The sequence below is a fragment of the Pelodiscus sinensis genome, chromosome 14 (genome assembly GCF_052426305.1).
Source record: "Pelodiscus sinensis isolate ZL-2025 chromosome 14, ASM5242630v1, whole genome shotgun sequence".
NCBI lineage: Eukaryota > Metazoa > Chordata > Testudines > Trionychidae > Pelodiscus > Pelodiscus sinensis.
This window is the reverse complement of record NC_143065.1, coordinates 40010840-40023891: the sequence shown is the minus strand read 5'-3', so window position 1 is coordinate 40023891 and position 13052 is coordinate 40010840. Positions and strand designations below refer to the sequence as shown.

The 13052-nt window shown below is 49.2% G+C and overlaps 1 long non-coding RNA gene across 1 annotated transcript; it reads right to left on the bottom strand.

Annotated features, from left to right (window-relative positions):
- Positions 1-6742: 6742 nt before the first annotated feature.
- Positions 6743-12709, bottom strand: LOC142818291 (uncharacterized). Its single transcript, XR_012895695.2, has 4 exons — positions 11733-12709; positions 10297-10441; positions 9664-9788; positions 6743-9531 (listed from the first exon to the last, which is right to left on the bottom strand). It is a non-coding gene; the product is annotated as an uncharacterized LOC142818291 (long non-coding RNA).
- Between the last annotated feature and the right edge of the window lie 343 nt (positions 12710-13052).

Sequence of the window (13052 nt, the reverse complement as noted above, 5' to 3'; positions counted from 1 at the left end):
GCTCTTAGCACCCACAGAAACCCCGCCCCCCTTCTTCACGCCCCACTCATACCTAATCACAATCTATTCCCAGGTACCAATTTGCCCCCAGGTGCACCAAGGAGAGGCCTTAGCAGCCCTTCTCTTTTGGGAATGTTGCATACACGTGTTAAAAATTAATCTGAGTTCAGAGCTAAGTGTTTTTTCAAATGCAAGCCCTTGCCAGGCATTTGGAGAGATAAATCACAGCAACAAACGCAAAGACAACATGTCAGAGATGCTGCTGCATGAGAGAGCTGTGGTAATCACTCCTGGAGCCAAAGGGGAAAACATTAAGAGGCAGAGCAATATAAATATTTAAATGATTAAAAAACGGTCTTTCAAAAATCCCCATAAAATCCCCCTGTTCTTAAGGCTTCAGGTGAAGGGCTGGAATTTGTTTAGCTCACATCCGTAAACTAAAAATCGTTTTGACACTAACAGCCTAGTACTTTCCTTTGACCCATGTGGGCCTTGCCCGCAAGCATGAGCTAGCCTCCGCTCTGCTGATATCAGATCTGGCAACCAGGGTTTGTAAAAATAGTACTTTATGGTACATGTCTTTATATAGCTATTTTGTTAGACTACTACAGATACTGAAAAATCTTACAAGCAGAATCTCCAGGATACCCGGGGAGGGGCCGGATATGTGTGAAAGATTCTCTCTTTAGCTCAGCCTTTAAGACATGATGAAGGGACGCACCAGAAAATACTTCCAACCAAGTGATTTTCTTCCAGCAGCATGAGCTGGAGGAATAAAGGGGCACATGATAGAAGATACCGAGTGCGTCTATACTGCACCAGTACTTTGAGACCACTGGCGTTATTTCAAAATAACAATGCAAGTGTCTACCCAGCTATTCCGTTATTTCAAAATAGTTTTGAAATACCAGATGGCTCATTCCAAAATCTGTGAACCTCATTCTATGAGGCATAACGCCTATTCTGAAGTAGCTATATCGAAATAAGGCCTGTGTAGACACTCCACTGCTGCTATTTCGAAATAGTCCCTCTTCAGGGCCATCCCTAAGTTATTCCTCCCCAGTGCCTCCTGGGACTCTAAATCGAGGTAGCACGTTTACATTAAGGAAGCCTGCCTCCGACTAATTGTGAGGCTTCCCGGCAGTGTAGACGTACCCACCATATTCCCATCATAACACTACCACTGGGTGCTCTCAGGTAAGCCACTTTAAATGGTGATTAATCACACATATTGTGGCGGCAACTAGTGTCCCCTTCTTGAGATCGGGGACCCAGGATGCTTGGGGCTGACCCTGCCCCCAAAGTGTTTACAACCTAAATAGACAAGGCAGACTCAGCGGAAACGATTTCTCCAAGGGTCACACATCTGCTCTGTGTAGAGTTGAGGATAGAATCCAGGTCTCTGGACCCCATCCAGAGCTCTATCCACTAACCCAAGTTGCCTCCCCTCTCACTGCCTCAGTTTCTTTCTCCTTTCATCCAGGACACAGTGTAACTGCCTCCTTTGCACAGAATGAGCACGATCCACTTTGGCCATGAGACGTGCGATAGAAATATTCTTATTAGGGAGGTTTGGAAGTGTGTTGCATTTATGCAGCTACTGGCCCGTGCCCTGCTCCCCTTGACATTCATGCCAAAAATCCCATGGACTTCAGTGAAAGCAGGACTGAGCTCAGTGTTTGCTAGAGAGCTTTACGGTCTTCTGATACACTAGTAGCCCTATTCTTCAGATTGCTTTCCTAGCACAACTCAGATTGCATCTGTGGCTCCTGGCGGTTATGCTATTTGGGTTAACAATGCCCCCCAAAATGGCAAGTAACTTTAAAAAAGCCATCCAGCAGTGCGATCACTTGGGTGAAATTACACTGTAAATACAAACCTTGACCACAAGCAATGATTGTAAGGACTCAAAAGGTCTTAATTTGCCAAAAGCTAGCTCCCAGGCCAGCTCTCAGCTGTTGTAAAGCAGCAGAGCTGCACTGAAACCAATGGAGAGCCCTTCCTAACTGAATCAGGGCAGTTCTTTACTGAACATACACACGTGAGTGACATGTGGGAAAGACCAGACATAGTTCTTCTGACTCACAAAATAAGATCGATGCACCAGATGCCAAACCACAGCCAGGAAGCCAGTGAAAACACTGTGAGTCTGTTCTGGTAAAGAGCATGCAATATGTGGGGAAGAACCGTCCCAGTTATAAACTGTGGTAGGAGGAACTATGTGGGTGGGATGTAATTCATTGTTCTTCCCATGATCTTTCCATTGGGTTTGATTGGCTGTAGAGCCCTATCTTCCCCACTGCTGTCAGCACTGCAAGGAGAGCGATGGGACCTCAGCACCTCTTGGGATCAGGCCCCAACACTGTACCTGTCACCTCATGCCCCTCCAGAAACCAAACGAACCACACTGCATTCTGCTGCCCCTGGCACTGGTGTAAACTCCCTTGCAGGTAAAACAGCATCTTCTCCGGCCTCCGTGTCTGATGCCACAATGTAAACGTGCCCCATGGGGGTCAAAGGACAAGTTGGCGTATGTTCAGAAGCTGGAGGCTGATTTGACAGCACAAAGAGGTGCCTGGCTGACAGCAAAGAGAAAAACACACCCAACCCCATCCTCAAAATTGGAGGCATTGGTTCGCTGCTCCCTCCATGCTAAAGGGGATCAGTGCTGTTAAGAAAGCAGGGGACCTTTGTATAGTGTTGTTCTGACCCTCCACTTTGTGCTTTATCTTTACAGATTTGAGGCATCCTGGGCTTTAATCTAAGTTCTCCCCATGCTCTTCAGTAGCACCTGGTTCCCCTTAGTACACAGGCTTCTCCATTACTTGGTGGACCTTTAGCACTAGCGTCGCATGACATGCAGCTCGGCGTGGACTGTGGCAATCAACTCTTCCATCTTCTCTGAGTTGAGACTGGAACCGAGAGGGTGGCAAGAAGTGGTAAGATTAGGTTCCTGCTATGCAGAGACTGTAAGGACCAGAAACAACCCAATGGTCTTCTAGATGATTGGCTCTCGTTCAACCAGAAATTAGTCCAGAGGAAGTTCTACAGTCTGTTTATGCAGGCAGAGCAGAAAGTCTTAGTGATTTCTTCTGGCCTTAGACGCGAATTGATGACCCTCAGAAAACCTGCCTTATATTTAGATTAGATATTAGATTGTTTTTCTCCTGTCGTTTTGGTTGCTTGCAAGTCAGAACCAAGAGCCGAGTCCCTTTTGGCTCTGACATGGACATAAAATGCCCGAGGATTCAGAGATTCAGATCAGTGCCTTCTGAAACGGGAAGGGTTCTGGACTGATAGCTGAGCCTCCAGCCTTTGTATGCTCAAAACCAGGCATGGATCCGCACATCACCTCCAAATAACATTCCCATGCCAAATGCTGTGCAACCAGTTTTGCACGTGCTGAAACAGCTTTGGTGCAAAACAAGGTAGGCGAGTGCAGAAGCTGGGGCTGGAAATGTGATCCGTTCTTTCTACTGGTCAGCTCTAGTGCCATTTTTATTTAAAACTGGATACATATGCTATGCCTGGCGCCGGCAGGCTGTGCTGCAGCCCAGGGCTTTGAAGAAGGTTGGAGGTGGCTTTGTCGCTTGGCATTCTGTACCCTCTGCGGACACTGGGAATGTGGGGAAAGACTGCTGGACAAGAGAGGCTCGTCGAGGGTGAGAGACTGACAGCTAATCCCACATAGAAGAAACAGCAGGATCATGTGAACAGCTTTCTGCGCTTCTCCAGAGAGAGGACCATCTTTGATGGAGGCTACTATCGCCTCCTGAGACAGAAGGATCTTTCCATTTGTCAGACCTCTAGTTCCTTCTGCTCAGCGGGGCCAACAGCCACCGTGGGCCCCAAGGCAAGCTGGGGGGCGGGGCCTCAGATGGAAGGGGCGGGGCCTCAGATGGAAGGGGCGGGGCTGAGGACTGTCAGCCCTTAGTGCCGCCAAAACTACAGCATGCCCTCCCTCCCCCACACTCAGTCCCCAGTGAAGTCGTGGAGCAGTGCTCCCATGGCAATTCAAAGGGGACGGAGGCTCCAGCTGCCACTGCTGCCTCCCTTGAATCTCCAGCCCCCCTTGAATCTCCAGGCCCTGGGGCAATTGCCCCTTTTGCCCCCCCTGTCGACGAGCCTGCCCTTGCTTTGCTTCATTTTTCTTTTGCTGCTGCTGCTGGAAATCAGAGGCATGATTTCAAGGTGGAGGATAATTAGCCATCGGAACACATTAATCAGGAATGTGGGAAGTTCTCCATCATTTGGGGTCGTCAGTCACGGCTGGCCCTCTTTCCCAAAGACGTGTCCTTTCTCAGCCACAAGCTATTGAGCTTGACACCAGAATTTTTCAGTGAAATTCTCTGGCCGGTGTGAGGCAGGGAGTCAGGCCTAAATGGTCAGAACAATTCCCCTCCTGCCCTGAACTTCTATTAATAAGATGGACCTTGCTTCATCATAAACCTCATGGTGAACTGAAGTCAACCCAGAACAACATTTTTGTTGCTAAGAAGCAAACTCTTGCTGTGCCGCCTATTTGAACATTCCACAGAGCGTCCTGCTGCTGCTTAGATCGGATTTCTGTTTTTGGAGGGAGGGAATTTTTTTCGGTGAAGGGAAGGTAGAAGGACACCAGCAAAGGGGAGACCGTCCTCGGATGAGTCCCCTTTGTTCTCTTCCCACCAGTGTGACGTAGATAAAGGCTGCATCGTGCTGTCCTGCAGCAGAGCCAATGAGCCCAGAAGCCCCAGAAGCAGTGGGGCAGACAGCCACTGCAGGCCTAGGGACAAGGTATGGGGGGCAGTTCTGCCCTGGAAGGGGCAGATCTGAAGGAGGAAAGGGTGGGGCCAAGGGCGGTCAGCCCTTGGCACCACCTGGAGTTTAGCCCTGCAGCCCCCAAAGCCGCGTGGAACACCCAGCAGCAATTCAAAGGGGCCCGAGGTGCCCCCTTTGCCAGCATCTTTGATTTAGCTTCCCATAAATCTCTACGGGTGTGTCTAGAGTACAGAGTTTTTTCGAAAAAAAGTGGCCTTTTTTCAAAAAAAAAAAAAAACGTCCCCTACGTCTAGACTGCTGCCACATTCTTTCAAAAGTAAATCGAAAGAACGTGGCAGTTTTTTCAACCGTGGAAAACCTCATTTTACGAGGAAGAACGCCTTTTTTCGAAAGTGCTCTTTCAAGAAAAGGCACTATGGAATGCAAACTGTGCTGTTTCGAAAGACAGCATCCAGACTGCCTGGGTGCTCTCTGTCGATAAAGCGGCTTGCTTTTTCAAAAATACTGGTTGTAGTCTAGATGCTCTTTTTCAAAAGAGGCTTGCAGTCTAGACGTAGCCTAACAGATTCAAAGCATACAAGCCAGTCAGCCCAGTTTGGAACCTCCTGCCACCTTGGGGTCTCTTCTGTGTGATTGAAATAGACACCCCCAAACCCCCACCCACACTCCGTTCATTCTTTCTCATTTCTGACCTGCTGCCACGGAATGTGCAGTCCAGCTGGTCGTCTCCCCTCGTTGTTACTCCTGGCTAGGCACCCGTTCCGTCTGTTCGAAGGAATGTTCCAAATCATCTTGGCCATAGAAAAGCACTCTCCTCACTCTCCCACATCATAGCTCTATGTAAATAGTCACTGCTCAGCCTGGCCGGAGCGCAGCATCCAGCGTGCTGCAGAAACAGGTGCACACAATCAGCTGCAACTCATCTAGACCTGGGGCACAAAAGGCAACAAACCGTGTACAGCAAAACAAATACAACCCCTCCCCCCACTGCACTTTGCACACCTGAGACTCACAAACCAGCTGATAAACATGATTTAACTCTCACAAAACCCTGCTGTGGCAGGTAATCAATGTTCCCTCTAATCTTTTCCATTCATGTGTGGAATACATTTTGTTGTGTGCACTGATGCATGTGCAAATGTGCACCACCAAGATCAGCACAATCTAGCTGTGTCTCAGAGGGGTAGCTGTGTTAGTCTGTATCTGCAAAAGCAACAACGAGTCCTGTGGCACCTTAAAGACTAACACAGTGGTTCCTAAACCACTGGCTGCCAGACCACAGTGGTTATAGGGGCCAGGGCTGAGGTACATGCCCAGTGCCTCCCTTCACACCGTGGCTGTTGGGAGAGGCATGTCCTGCCCTGCCTCTCAGCCAACCAGTGCTGGGCATGGGCAGGGTCTCCTCTTGGCCACAGAAGAGCTGCATGGAGCCCAGCACATCAGCTGGCGGCTGGGAGGCAGCACAAGGCTAGCTGAGAGGGCAGGGCAGGCACAGGGGGTTATGGGGAGTGCAGCTAATGCTGGAGGGTTCTGGGAGCAAAGCTAATACTGGGGGGCTCTGGGGCTGGGTGTCTGGGGTGCGGAGCTGGCACTAGGGGGCTCTAGGGGCGGGTCCTGAGGGAGTTGGGTGCAGTGGGGCTCTGGAAGCAGGAGGCTGGAATTGGGGAGACTGCTGGTAGGGGGCACTAAGGGGCAGAGGGCAGGCACTGAGGCGTTTGGGATGGGTTGCTGGCACTGGGGGGGGTTGGGTGCAGGGGACTCTGGGGTCAGTGGCTGGTGCTGGGGGGTACTGGAGGAGTGGGGGGCTCTAGAGGTTAGGGCTGGCACTGGGCAGCTCTGGGGACTGGGGCTTTTTATACCACGGCCTGGCAAACCCATTCACAAACTTTTGACAGACTGGTAACATTTATCTGCATATTTGAATATTCATTATTTGCAAATAAAATGATTCCGGTCCGCCAAAAGTTTGTGAATGGGTTTGCCGTATAAAAAAGGTTGGGAACCACTGGACTAACAGATTCTTTGGGCATAAGCTTTAGTGGGTAAAAAAACTTCATCAGATGAACCTAGCTGGGGCGCTCTGCCAATCAGCTGGGTGGCATTGGACTCTCCTGAGCGGCTGCACAAGCACCCAGCTTACAGGGGACGCTTCAGGTTCTGAAATGTATTTCAACTCTCTACTTTGCAGACAAGAGATGTGATGCTGTTTACACCGGCTCTGAATTTGACGTGGGGGACCAGAGTCTGCACTGCACTTCTCAGCCAATGCGGCCCATAATAGGAGGCAAAGATAGCTTTGTTCCCCACCCACTCCCGGATTCTTGGACATAGCTGGGAGCTGCTTGGACTCCAATGTAAGTTAGAGCAGCCTTGAGGTCTGCTTTAACTGACTGCATCTTCCTATAGCCCAGCAGAGCTAGAATGCAGAGTGTGACTGATACACCCCCTACCATACGCACCGGTACACACACCTGCACCCATCCCAGTATACCCGTGAGATGCAGGCGGTGCAGGGGAGTTTGTACCAGCGGGAGACGGTCCCTGCTCCGGGGTTATCATCTGGAGGTCATCTCTGCCAGATGTCTTTTATGTGAACTAAGGAGACTTGAGAGTTTAAATGGCTCACCCAAGGTGACAGTGGCAGAACTGGGGTTAGAATCGAGGACTCCTAATTTCCCATTCTGCTCCTCTCTCATCACATCAGACAGCTCCCCAGCATGGCAACAACGTATTTGGGACTGAAATGATACAGGCTGCTGGAAATGTTCTTCCCGAAGCCTCTTCCCTGGTTTGCACACTGCTCCAGGGGGTGGGGGGACTCACAACCTTCCCTACAGCCTGTGTCAGCTGGAGATGTTTGTGTAGCCATAATTTTAGAAGCGTAATGGGAAGCCTTCGGCAGCTGCCCCTTTTCCAGCTGTTAACCAGTTGGATGGATCCATGGCAACCTTAACAAGACAGAAAAGCTGTTTGTGAAGAAAAGAAACAGCTGTTCTTCTCTGGCCAGGATCCAGTGGGTTCCGAACACAAGAGAGTAATACCCTGTTACTCAGAGGCACCTTGGTGGTCATGCAGCACTCAGGAATGGCCAGACCACGCACTGTGAGCGGAGCAGAGCTGGCTTTTCAACCCTGTCCTTCTGCCGGGGACCAGAAAATAGAACATCCTGGGTTTACACGCTCATAGTATTAAGTAGGCACTCCCTGCAGGTCACCTTAGACTCAGTATACTTCCTCTAGAGCAGGGCTAGTCAACACATGGCCCATGGGCTGCATACGGCCTGTTTGTTTGCGTTGAGGGTTTGGATTTACATGGGGCTCAACACACGGCATGTGGGTGGGAGCCAAAATGAACAAGTCGTCAATATAATGGTCTTCTGTTGAAATGTGTTTTAGTAGTTAAATTCCTGGACTGTCATTGCTCATTAAAAGTGCTGTCATATGGGTGGAAATCAGGTAAATATTGCATTTTATTAATATAATCAGAACTGACTTAAATGGGGCTTGTGTGTTGTGTAGTCTTGCTTTAATCTGTATATTCATGCCTGTCAAGTGTGAAAGAAGCTATTTGCATATATTTGCATATATATTTGCATGTATCTGCAACCACACTTAAGCTGCCACCCTCGGCATATGCTGCGAGTATCATTATGGTCCCTGGGGCTTCTGAAGCGGAGTAGCCCGGCTCTAGAGGCGTGGTGGTCCTTGGTCCATTCAGTCACTTATCTCTGCCGGGATGAGGGCTGGTTAGAGCTGATTTTGCAGGTGGCTTTTGGGATGCGGGATATTTTCTCTTGTAGGGGCAGCATCCTCGTACTAAGCATGACGCATGTCTTTCCAATGGCCTCCATTCAACCGCACAGTAGATGTACTAGGGCATTGTATGGCCATTGTGATGGATAAGGAATCGGCTATCTGATCAAACAGCGAGTTGAATGTTCTTGCTTTGAACAAGGTGGTCAGGAACCATCTCAGAGACCAAGAGACACAAGAAAAGGGAGGCACTGGGCAGCAATGATATACAGCTTGCCCGCAAACCAATATGTTGCCCCTGCCCAGCTCCTTCGAACCAGGATCTCAAAGCACTTTCAAAGGGTTGGCTGACTACCGCCACCTGCATTTCTCCAGTGGGGAAACTGAAGCACAGAGCAGAGAGTGAGCCGTTTGCTCAAGTCCACATGGTGAGTCAGCGGTGGACCAGTGTCACGTTGACAAGCAGAATCAAGCCTGGGACCTCTGGAGCTTAGTGGATGAGCCTCAACTGCATGAGCTAAAAGCCAGCTGGCTGGTAGCTAAGGCTGTAGAGGAAACTCATTCTTCTCTCTGTCAGTGGTCTCAGTGCCTCTAGATGGGACAGTGCCCCGCACCTTGAATTTCCTGCGTCCGTCTGCTGCTCTAACATCTGCCTGCTCAGCCAATTGATCATTTTTACCCCCTGGCAGTTTGCCTACATGCTGCTTCTTATCCCCTGCAGATCTGAGATCCAAGCAGCAGCTACAAAGCTACCGAGTGTCATGCACGACACCCACCCATCTGGCGGTCCTGTCATACATTCTCGCCGCACAGCTGGCTCCTGATGTGTCCCGTCAAAATCGAGTCAGGTTGTATTTGCTCCTCCCAGCCTCTCCTGTCATAGCTCTTGCTGGGGACCCCAGAAGCAGCAAACGTGGGAGATACACACACAAGGGAGCGGTACTGCTGGTCAGGGTAACGTAGACGGAGCCACAGTCCAAACGCTTTGTGAAGCTGAGTCGATTTTGCTGGAATGTCACTTGGGAAGAAGTGAAGAAGTTCCATCAGTGTCAACACAGAACCAAACACTGAGATTTTTTATTCTGAAATAATTTTTCGCTTAAATTATCTTTGCTTCGCATCCCACATAAGAACATAAGAGCTGCCCTACCAGGCCAGGCCAATGGTCCATCTAGCCCAGTGTCTCTTCTCTGACAGTGGCCTGTCCCAAGGCTGTAGGGGAGTGTGCAAAACGGGGCAATCTGGGCGGGATCCCTCCCAGCTTCTGGCAGCCTGCTGTAAATTACCATACAAAAGGGAACACAAGCGAAATGAAACGTTTCACTCGGTCAGAACACACGTTTGGGGGACTCTGCCGAGAATTGAGCAATGTTCCATTTTTGTTCTGTTTCAGAATGAAGCCAAGTTTCAAAATCCTTCGCGAAACAGGGCTTGCGTTCTCAATGAGGGCCCAACGTGGCCCAGACTCAGCCCTTCGAGGACACGCCAGTGATCAGCCCCCTAAACAAGCACCAGACACACCCTTCCTCCATCTACCCTCGTAGTCATCCCACTCTAGCAGCTTCATCACCCTTCCCACACCCGAGACAACCTCCAGCACTTAATTGACCCCCAACCATCAAGTTCTGCGTAGTTCTGTGTCTTACCCCCACCATTTCCTGGGGCAGGGCGTGTTGACAATAAAGTGAAACAAATGACTCCGTGCACATTATTTGCACATATGCAAATTATTCCATTAGATAAACTGCATAAAGTGCCACATGCAGAGATGCACAGAACTCACCAGCTTTGCAGCCAATGACGACTCAGTCTTGGCTTGAACTCAGGTGAATGGGGTCCAAAGAAATCTTATTCCTTTTTGGAAGCAGAGGCCAACTATACCTGACTGTACAATGCCAGCACCGAGTGCAGGTGCTGTCAACAAGGAGCTGTTGTTCAGGAGAAAGGACGAAGAACAAAAAGGAAAGGAAAAACAAAGTGAGGGCAAAGGGAGTGAAGGGGAGGCTCCAAAAATGATACGGCAACTTCAGCAAAAGTATAAACAAGCCAGCAGGTTGGGTCAGGAATGGCTCTAAAGGGCTCCACAGAGTAATGATTCTCCCTCCCTTCTCCCTCCACACAGAGCAGAAGGCCTTTTCAAGGCTCACAAGCTTGACCTCTGGCTATACCCAAGGGTCTATAGTCCCTTGCCCTCACTGCAGGTTGATGCACCGAGAGAGGGAGGGAGCAAAACCAAAGGCCACGAAAGCAGCATGCAATCTCCGCCCGTTGCTGCAAGACTAACTAGGGCTAGGTCTACAGAGCAGCATTATTTCAGAATAACTCACATTATTCCGAAATAACATAGTCCGCATCTACACTACAAGCAGTTATTTCGGCATAATGTCAAATTAATGTAGAGCTGGAGGACTTCTTACTCCGACTTTTGTAACCCTCATTTTACAAGGAGAAAGGGAAGCCGGAGGAAAAGTGCTCTTTCTTGGACTTCCTGCTGTATAGACAGTGCCAAAAGCCAAAATAAGCTCTTTCAAGTTAAGCTACATGATTGACATAGCTCAAGTTGTGTAGATTATTTCGGCTTTAGCCTTGCTGTGTCGACGTGCCCTAGCAGTGCAGCTAATGCAGTTCCTAACTGGCCTGTGGGTGGCGCTGTAGAGCAGTGCTTCCCAATGCATCCCAGGACCGCTGCATGGGAGATTAGTACACTGGGCTCCCGTTTCCTTCCTTAGTCTGTGCTAGGCCTTGAGGTGTCACTTGGATGCATGCTATCCAACCGCAGAATTTCTGGGCTGCTCCAAATCACCTCTCCCAAATTGCCAGCCTGGACTGACCCAGTTCCACGCAAGCTAGAGCTGAATGGAAGGCAGCAGAGCCCAGCAGATAAGAGTGGAGGCTGAGGAGCTGCAGACAGTACAGCAGTGTTACAGAGAGATGCTGACCCTGCCCTACCTACCTACTGGGGTGTTCGAGAACCCAGCCACGGGAGTGCCAGGGCAGAGCTGAGATACAAACCTCTACCTCCTTCTTAGCTCTACCTCTCACTAAGCTGTCAAACTGAGGATTGTTTTAGCTTCTGCTTTACTATACTGTGGTCAGCATAGATGTGCGGAGTGGATAAAGCCACCAATAAGTAGGGGCGGTAATTTCCATTGATGTCAAAGCTCCCATTTCCACATGCAAATCACATAGATTAGGGACAAAGTAGATTGCTAATCCTACCTCCTGGATACTGCAGCCACAACAAGGCACATAGATGTGGAAATGCTTGTCCTTATCTGTCCAAGTCCCTAAATGAAGTAGCTAGTAAGTTGGACTATGCCTAGAAGAAGGCGCTGAGGTTGTAGAATAGACACAGTCCAGCTGTCAACCCAAGAGATATTGTAACAGCAAAAATGAATGCTGTATTTTCTCATCCACTGAACCCACAGCCATGTAACTTTCAAAAGCCATACCGGATCTTTCCCCTCTCAGACCCTATGCTGCTTTTGCAGTGTCTTCTGGCAGATGCACAATCCCACAATTCAGGCTTAAAGCCTCAGAGATTTATGCAAGAAGTTATCTCCCTGAAGCCATATAACTTACTTTTATGAAGAGGGAAAGCATGCTCTTTCCAGCCATACAAAAAGCCACAGCTGCGAGATGAAAGGCAATGAGTGAACATCATATCTATGGTCATTTCTGCCCTGAGCTCTGGCTCCTCCCAAGGAGATCGTGTCAGATGTTGTACACACCAAGTAGAAAAGCTGCCTCTGAAATTCCTAGAAGTGAGTTCTCAGACATTCTCAGCCTGTGGACCACATCTTAATAAAGAGATTTTTCTCAAAGACACCCCAGTTGTGCTGGGCTTTATAAAGCCACCAGGGCGGGAAAAGTCTGAGGAGAATAGAACCCTCATGTGCATCAATCGCTGACCTGAAAAAGTCACATTAGGGAAGTACTGAACATATATTTACTTCCTTTAAAGCATTCCCACATCTGGAAATTAGGAAGGGGAGCTAGTACCATGTGATTAGCTGGCTCTCTGAGGAGCACCAGCTGTTGCTCTGTGCATCACAGTTCAGAAGCCTCTCCTAAGACATGTAAAGATTAACGATGGTCCTTGCGAATAAAGCATAAAATGGAGAGTGAAGAGACCTGTGCTCCATTTCCAGCTCTGCCAGACACTTGGGCCGTGTCCAGACTCAGGGGTTTTTTCGGGAAAAGTAGCCTTTTCCCGAAAAAACTTCCCCTGCGTCCAGACTCAAGCCGCGTTCTTTCGAAATTATTTCGAAAGAACGCGGCTTTTCTTTCGATGGCGGTAAACCTCGTTTCACGAGGAAGAACGCCTTCCTTCAAAAGTTCCTCTTTCGAAGGAAGGCGTTCTTCAATGTAAAGAGGCCGTCTTCGAAAGAGAGCATCCAGACTCGCTGGGTGCTCTCTTTCGAAAAAGCGGATTTCTCTTCGAAAGATCCGCCTGCAGTCTAGACGCGATCTTTTGAAAGAGGCTCTTTCGAAAGATGCTTTCGAAAGAGCCTCTTTCGAAAGAAGCCTGCAGTCTAG